General features: G+C 33.1%; 1 pseudogene; it reads right to left on the bottom strand.

Annotated features, from left to right (window-relative positions):
• Window positions 1-6,189: 6,189 nt before the first annotated feature.
• On the bottom strand, window positions 6,190-7,343 carry LOC148860766 (fasciclin-like arabinogalactan protein 2 pseudogene; annotated as a pseudogene).
• Window positions 7,344-9,644: the final 2,301 nt, after the last annotated feature.

Raw genomic sequence — 9,644 nt, forward strand, 5'->3', positions numbered from 1 at the left:
CCACAGGTGTCGGAGTGGTCTTACATAGAACTGAAAATAGGGGATTCAATGAACAACTCTGTTCGAGGGGAAGAAGACGATCAATAATTCCTTTAGATCCGGCTACCGCCGATGCCGTCGCTCGGGTTAAGATCCGCCACTACAACATGGAAGAAGAAGAAGAAGAAGAAAGAGGGAGAGGGAGGTCGGCGTTGGAGATTGAAGAAGGTTATCACCGCTATTGGGTCATCATCGCTCTTATGTCGTTTGAAGGGAAAAGATGATGAATCTCTAATTATCCCGAATGAGAGAGTTAGGTTTGTATTTATAATAGGGATAGTGACAATTGTATAATTTTGAGCAAGTATGGGGCATTTTTGCAATTTTGGAAAAAATGGCTTAAACCGGGTCTAGGGAGTTGAATTGGGGTTCAGATCCGCCGCTACAATAGAAAAGAAGAAGAAGAAGAAGAAGAAGAAAGAGGGAGAGGAAGGCTGGAGATGGGGATCGGAGAAGGTTGCCGTTGCTATTGGGCCATCATCGCTCTTATGTGCTCGAAGGGAAAAGACAATGAATCTCTTATTAGCCCGAATGAGACAATCAGGTTTGTATTTATAATAGGGATAGTGGCAATTTTGTAATTTTGAGCAAGTATGGAGCATTTTTGTAATTTTGGAAAAATTGGGTAAAACTGGGTCTAGGGGGTTGAATTGGGGTTTTGGTCCAATGGTGGGTGGCTTCGGTTAAAAAAAGTGGAGGGTTGAGATTGGTTCGACCACAAAGAGGGGTCTTGTGTCTCTGAGTTAGCGAGATTGCCTGAAATAAAATCTTTTTATATGGAAGGGTAAATGAGGGTGTTTTTGGCTGAAATTTCACAGGGTAGGATTTTCGAACATTCTGAGTTGGTTGGTGGGGCAGATTGGCCCAACCGCGCCCGAGTTGGGTAGATCTGGAAAGGGCTTGATTTGGTTAATTTGGGGCCTTAAAATAGAATCTTTGTAATAGCGAGGGGTAAACAAGGTTTGTTTTGGATGAAAATTCCTAGGGTAGGATTTTTTGGGTAGTCTGAGGTGATTGGTAAGGTTAGATTAAGCCAACTGGGCCCGGATCAGATACATTTGTAATCTGGTCAATATAAGACCTTGAAATGGAATTTTGGCAAGATTGAAGGGCAAATGGAGGTATTTTGGGCTGAGATTTTATAGGTGCGTATCTAGGGGTGTTTGGGATCTAATGATGAGGTCTGATCAGTCTTAAAGGGTCATGATCATAGGAACTTGGGTCAACATGATGTTTTAGAACAGAATCTTGGTTTGATAGAAGGGTAAGTGGGAGAATCTGGGGGTTGAAACTTTATGGGTAGGTGTTTTGATGTGTTTAGAGTTTAATGGTGTGGTTTGATAGGTTTGGATGTGTTGAGATCAAGGGAATCTAGGTTTTGAGTGTTTAGGTTAACGAGAGGGGTTGAAATGGAATTTTTTACTTGATGAAAGGGTAAACCGAGGAATCTTAAGCTGAAATTTCATGGGAAGATATTTTGGGAGGTCCTATGTCTGATGGTTATGTCTGATCTAATGGTTGAGGTGTAAGTGGATGTCGATTGGGGCCATCGGATTGGTATCAGAGAGGTTTAACGGTGGATTTGGAGGCTTTTGGGTTGAAAGCTAGGATTTTGGGGTTTTTGAGTGTTTCAGAGAGACCGGGAGTGTTTGTTGGGAGTTTGGGGTGAATTGGAGGTTCAGGCGGTGGCCCAAGCAAAAATCGGATGCTAACACACGTGCACACTTACTAGTGTAGGTAATAATCATGAAGAGTTGTTAGGAACTATAAAGAGAATTCTAAAGCAGTTGAGACAAGCTACTATGAGGAATGGGCCATCTATTTTGGGTCTTAGTATTGGAATCCAATCTATAAGGGGTCTAAAGGGTCAAGCACAAATTCAAATGTCGGGTGGGGTTTGGTTATGGGTCACCCGAAAGAAAAGGCCTAAGAATTTTTTTAGGAGTTTGAAACTTCTAAGTAGTCTATTCATGTACTTGTTCAAACTTCATCTAGGGTTAAGAGTTTATAAGGTCTAAGTGGTTTAGTTTCTTAGAAGGTTATTATTTAGCAAAATGAACCTATGGAGTAGGTACTTGAGAAGCAAGTTGAGTTTTCTTCTCGAAGTGAAGTTATAAGGATTCAAGATAAAGGATGAGTAGAATGGGTCATGCTTTGAACACTGAAAGGAATGATACTTAGGACCTACCCGTTGATCAAAAGTGTCAAGTATATTCAAACAACTTTCAAAACTAAGTTGATTTTTTTTGGAAATGAGATTTTCATGTGTTCATTCAACATTTAATGTACTTATTTTATTTTCTCTTTATTAATAATAGTTATTCTTAAGGAATTCTTTCTAGAAATACTTTTCTCCATAACTATGAAGTCCATAAACAACATTGTATGGCATCCAAATTATAAGTGAGACATATCATGGGAGATCTAAATAGCCTAGTTCCTTAAAGACCTAAAATATCCAAACCAGGGTTGAGCTTAGACCTCACTTTAAGATTGTGCTTCTATAAGATAGTGGTGAGATCTCAACCATTGCAATGAGAGTCAAGACTACCATGTGGGTGTAGTCTATGACATACACTAATTAGATTTAGTTAGAGATTGAGTCATGAAAAGATTTCGGTGTCACTATCAATTATATGAATTTCTCTTATGCAAAGTCCTTTTAGTCCTTAGACATGAGGAGTTTCAAGATTGTTTGGTTAATAACCAACCACTATAACATACTGTAAAAATGATTATTGATGATTTACTGTTCACCCTAACTTATTGAGTAGAAGGATAGAGATTGAGAAAGGTTGCCATGGGACAAAGCAAATGTGCTTGTTTCCTTTGATCCTTTTGTTCTTGCCAACTTCCATTAGATAAAAGGAAAGGTTTTATGATCTAATGTATCTTTATAGAGGAGGGGATGTTGACCTTATATATTTTGAAGATAACAAACTCATCAAGAGTACTAACATTTGTGAAAAGATAAGTGTAGCTATATCAAGTATTTTCTTAGATTGAACTAAGGAAAATTGTTGAGATCATTGATGATCCAAGGAAGATGAGTAGTTGTATCAAATGATGGAACATGCTCTCTCCAAGCAAGAAGAATGCTACCATGAAGAAGAAGAAGAAGAAGACATCAAGTTTCAAAGCTTTTATTTATTTAGGGTTTGATATAATTGTATGCAAGATGTACAAATGTGTTTAATTGACCTACATTAGTCTAACCAAAACCTTAGAGACCAAAGGTTAAATGGCTAGACTTTCCATAGACTTTAAACCAAGCTTTTGACTATGAAAATCCTATGTATCGAGGCCTAAAAAGTTGATCCTAGACCTTTGGGGTTGTCTATGTAAAGTTTCTAAGGTTGGACTTAGCCATTAGTTAACTATCCATAAGGTAGTAATTGACTACCCGTGACAGTCGAGACTGCTGTCACCAAGTAATTGACTACCCATGAGGTAGTAGTCGACTACCTATGGCAACCAAGCCTGGTGTCACATTGACCTTGGTTAGTAGTCGATTTATGAAGGGTATTAAACTATGTTTATTAACCAAGAACTTGTCACTTTAAGTAGTCAACTACTAGAGAAAAAAAAAGATTCTCTTATAAGTATTAGTTGCCTGCTTGAACTTAATAGTCATCTACCTATTCCTAACCATGGTTTCAAATGTCGCAGCATTTTGCTAATGTCGCTCAACATATGTTGGTATCGAGGCTCACCAACATGAAAATGGGTGGTAATATAAAAATTACATTATTTTGGTCGACAATTCCTATATTTCAGAAATATCAACCAAATTGGTCCAAAAAACCAAGAAAAAAGGCAGATTTTCCTATTATGTTGATATGCATGTCGACTAACGTACAACAATAGAATAACGTTTTACATCAAATAGAAAAAAAGAGAGAGGCATTTCTGAAAAGCAAACTGCATGCCTACAATCATTCATACACAAATACTGCTTAAAAAAAGGAAGAACAAGGGGAAAGAAAGAAGACAACATGCTTACAGACAAATAGAGAATCATCATACACCCATTGAAGCTTATAAGAAAGGAATAAGAGGAAAGAAGGGTTTCATAGAAGGGGTTTTTTATTTACAACTTTACATACCTGGAGGTTGGAACGAAGCTTGGTTTTGAATTTGAATCATCAACCAGTTGGAGCCTTGGAGGCTGAATCGCTAGAACAAATGAGCAACAACCAACCAAAAATTGACTTTTCATCATAGCTATTCTCGAATCTCAGGTAAGAGCTAGCAAACCCTCTTCTAGATTTTTTAGGAGCAGAAAAAAGAAAAAAAAAGTTGAGGTGAAGTCGTGAAGAAGATTTTTCCTTCGGAAGCCTGGAACTTAAAGTTTGCAATCTGATTTTTCATGTCTTCAAGTTTATGGCTTTCTGCAGCTTTGAAGGTTGACTGTAATATCTGATTTTTTCATTGTGAAACTTGTAATCTGATTCTTCCGCTGGAAGTTTCGTTGCAAAGCTGCAGAGCGTCTCAAGCTCTCAACTTTACTCTCTTTCATATGTAATTGTTATTTGTTAATATTAGATGGTCTACTTATTAACTAGCTTAAAAGTTTTACTATCATGCATGATGGCCTATGAAATGTCCATAGACCATCACAACATATATATCATTCAGTTCTAGTGTTCTACGGTAGATGAAGTTCTACGAACTTCAAAAAAGATACCAAATGAAATGTTAATTTAATAATATAACATATTTGTATATTATATTAATATAACATATTAGTATATTCTTCCATTAATAATTAATAATTAATATTTTAAAAAATAAATAACAAAAAATAAAAATAAAAGAACAAATTAATTACTTTATAATATAAAATATAAAATATTTTTCAAGTAAAAAAATATTAACTACTCAGTATTTTTAAAATATTTATTAAAAATCAGAAAATGTTTATTAAATTTTATAATAAATCATAATTTATTCTAAATTTAATATAAAAATCAGAATAAATTTATTAAATTTTATACTAAATCATAATTTATTATAAATTTAGTATTAAAAATCAGAATAAATTCATTAAGTTTTATAAGAAATTAGAATCTTAATACTAAAAAAAGGAGAATCAGTTTATTAAATTTATAACAAAATATAATGTATTATAACTTTAATATTAAAAAAATTAGAATAAATGTATTTTTATTTATTAATGTAAAATAAATATATTAGAATTTATAATAAATCGAACTTAAAAATAAATATATTCTAGTTTTCTTTTGTTTTTATTTCTTTAATTTTATGAACATTTTATTTTAAATATTAAGTTTAAATATGTGTCAATATGAATAATTTATATTAACATAATGGGTATTAGTGTTCTTAAATATATATTATATAATATATATAAAATAGGCATGCATTTAAAACGTTTATTTATAGTAATAGAAGTATTAAATGCTTAACCTATAATTTAATTCTTACTATTCATTAAAATTAATCATAAATCAGAGTTAAAATTTTATTATAATAAGTCAGAATTACACATGAACAAAAATAGGATAACTAACTTTGTAACATGTCAAAATTCATAATATATTAGTATAAAAAATTAAAATTTATTAAAATGGTTGAATATATTATTTAAATAAGTAAATAATTAAATTTATAATAAACTTATTAAAGTTGATAATAAGCATATAAAAGTTAAAAACCTTAGTATAACCTTATAGATATGTCCAAATTCATAATAAATTTAGAAAATTGAAATATTTTATCTAAAAAAACTGTAGTAATTATTGCAAAAGGTGGTGTTTATCTATTAATAAAATGTGTATAAACATAATAAATTTAGAAAAATAAAATATTTTGATAGTAAAATTCTGATTTCTTAGTATTAAGATTGTAATAAATTCTGACTTCTTATTAAACTTAATGAATTTTATTTTGATTTTTACTACTAAACTTATAATAAATTATGACTTAGTATAAACTTTAATAAATTTATTCTGATTTTTTATATCAAATTTAGGGTAAAAAACAAAACCTCCCTTGAAATTTCTGACAATCATAAAAACATTCCCTTTAGTTTCACTTTAACAAAGCCCTCCCCAGAATTTTTAAAGAATTCAACAAAAACCTCCCTTCCGTCACAAAATCCTCTCCTAAATTTTCCAAATACCCATTTTACCCTAGCCAAATTGGTAGCAACACATCCAAAATCGCTATCATCCATCTCTCACCGTTAAATCTAACAACGTTGTTGTCATCAGCCACAGTTTGATCAGATAGTTCACCATTCCGAGACGTGGACTCTGGTATTGGTGGCGACACTTGCTTCGGTGCCTTGGGAGACTTAGCAACCATAGGCACCGATGTTGGAGCTAGCGTTGGCACTGGCATTGGCGAAGCCTTGAATAACTCCTTGAGTAACAACACTTTGTCAATAGTGTAAATCGCTAGAGGATGTTGGTCTAGCAATATCTTGGCTGTCATGATCTTCTCCAATTTTACCAACTCATGCGTCATTCTGAATTGTGGAATCATACTTATTGGCACCATCTATTGCCAACATGATCACAACTCTATTGTTCGACCTCAACATTTCCATGGAATGGTAAATAGGAATTCCGTGATACAACAACAACAAATTCTTCCCATCCGCTGTTAGGTTCTTTTATTTGGGCATGAAGTCCTTAAACACCTGGTCAGTGGGGCAAAACATCATTAACCCTCCTTCAATGTTGTTGTCAAATGTCTGCTCAGCTTCGGAAGCCACTAGCGTATCTGCGAAAACCTTACAACATCGCTTTGATATTAGAGATGTGAGGTTTAGCTGGTTGGGGCCTAGAATGGGGGCTTCGTCTTCAGCGGATGCCATGACCTTGCCGTGGTTGGATTCGGCTCCAAAGCCGACCTTATTGCCTTTGAGATTGGTGATGTTGACAAAGCTAGAAGCGTCGGGGGCGAAGCCAGTGGCTAGTGGCTTGGAACATGGTGGCAGTCAAGACCGTACCATTTGTCATTTGATGCTACATTTGTGCACCAAAATAATCAAGGAGAACATGAAGGGATAGGACGTTTTTGATAATTTGATGGTGTAAATGGAGAGGTGTTTGGACAGGAGGTCTGACATGCAGCCATTGTAGACTATGTAGATTGCAATGGTCTCGCGTTGGTTGATCTCTACGATGAGTTGAGTGACAACTAAGTATTGATTGAAGATGGAGAATTCGGGGTGCTTTGCTAGGATGTGCGTGATATTGTGTGCATCGGTGACCCCGACTAGGAGCAGGAGGAGAGAGGGTTATTGTTCCGGTGGTCATCGAGAAGAGCTGCATTATTTGAGTATAACGAAAATACGGTAGCAGTTTCGGGTGTGTTGTCGATTTTGTTAGGGTAAAATGGGTATTTGGAAAAAATTGATGCACTAGTATAACGTTTTCCATTTGGACTAGTGAAAGGAAGGGAGGTTTTTACTGAATTTTTAAAAATTCAGGGGAGGATTTTGTTAAAGTGAAATTGAAGGGGAAATTTTTGTATTTTACCCTTAAATTTATAGAAATAGAAGTATTAAATGCTTAACCTATAATTTAATTCTTACTATTGATTAAAATTTATAATAAATCAAAATTACACATAAACAACAATAGGATAACCAATAACCTTGTAACATGTCAAAACTCATAATAAATCAGTATATAAATTTAAAATTTATTAAAATGGATGAATATATTATTTAAATAAGTAAACAATTAAATTTTTAATAAACTTATTAAAATTCATAATAAGCATATAAAAGTTTAAAACCTTATTATAACCTTATAGATATGTCAAAATTCATAATAAATTTAGAAAATTGAAGTATTTTATCTTAAAAGCTATAGTAATTATTGCAAATGATGATGTTTATCTAAAAAATAATGATATTTTAATAAATATATAAACATAATAAATTTAGAAAAGTGAAATATTTTGATAGTAAAATTAATAAAATATGATTTTTTTGTTGTAATAAGCTAATAACTAATAATAAAACTCGTATTATAAATTTATAATATTTTATTTTTCTTTATGCAGATTGAGACATTTTAAATGCCAAAACTAAATGATATTGGGCGGCAACATAGAAAATCCATAGAAGGTGATACAGGTTAGTCTATTTGTAATTATTGTAGTAAAGTAATTGGGAGTGGTGGTGTTTCTAAATTGAAGCAACATTTGGAAAGTGGTTTTAAAAATGTAGTCCAATGCAAAAAATGCTTAAGTAAAATAAGTTTGGCTATGCATAAAATACTACAAGAACAAAAAGTATCTAAACAAGAAAAAACAAAACATGCAGAAGAGTTTGAAGATGCACTATCTCGACCATCACATGAATACGACCAATATGATAGGGTTGATGATAAAAATGACATGGCATATTTAGATGATTATGTGACAAAAAGAGAAAATAGCATAAAGAAAAGCTGTTAGAGAGTCTCTTGAAGATAGATGGAACAATGATCACTTACAAAAAATTAATTCAAATAGACCAAGCGGTGGCAATCAAGAATCTAGTGTTGGTGGTAATACTAGACAATGACAAGGGTAGAGTATTATGCATCGTTCATATAATGTATGAGAACCTGAAGTGCCCATAGACCCACAACTATATCGATATAAAGATGCAGGTCAAAAGAAATTGAAATCAATGTTTAGTGGTCAAGATTTGAGAAAAAAACTATGAAGAGCAATGACAAAATTGTTTCGTTTCAATCATATTCCTGCCAATGTTTCCAAATCTCTTGTTTATAAGACAATGTGTGATGCAGTGGTAAAATGTGGCCTATGTGTAGAGCCACTCACCCCTTCTAAGATAATGGACCCTTATTTGGATGAAAAAGATAATTAAATAAAAGTATATATTGAATCTTTTAAACTGAATTGGCCTAAATATGGGCTAACAATTGTGTGATGGTTGGGTAAGTCTTACAAGGCTGTCTATTATTAATTTTATAGTGTATTGCAATGGAAAGACAATATTTGATACATCTATTGATGTGTCAAGAGATTAAAAAAATGCACTACATATTTATAAGTTAGTGGCACGTGTTATTAATGAAGTAAGACAAGAAAATGTGATGCAGATTGTGAATGAAAGTAATTTTTTGAAGGTAGTAAAAAGAATAATGGATAAATACAACATATTTTAGACTCCATGTGCTTGCACATTGCCTTGACTTGATAATAGAAGAAATCAAAAAGAGGAAATTAATGAAGACCACCATCGATAGTGCAAGAAAAATAACAAATTTTATCTACAATCATGGTGTGCTTTTTGTTATGATGAGAGAACAATGTGGGGGGAACGTTGTTTGACCAGGGGTGACACGATTTTCCACAAACTTCATTGCTCTTAAAAGCGTAAAAAAACATAGGTAAGGTCTGAGAATTTTATTTAGTTCTAAAAAATGGGAAGATTGTGACATTAGTAAGAAGCTTGAAGGTGGAACAATTAAGGAAATACTTTGTAGCAATTCATTTTGGGATTCCATGCATATTGTGGTTAATATCTTGGAACTTATATATATAAGGTTTTAAGAATGGTTGATGGTGATACATGGCCAACCATGGGATCAGTGTTTGAGGCCATAAGAGTT

This window comes from Nelumbo lutea, chromosome 4, assembly GCF_056320005.1.
Source record: "Nelumbo lutea isolate HS-2025 chromosome 4, American lotus-T2T, whole genome shotgun sequence".
NCBI classification, from domain to species: domain Eukaryota; kingdom Viridiplantae; phylum Streptophyta; class Magnoliopsida; order Proteales; family Nelumbonaceae; genus Nelumbo; species Nelumbo lutea.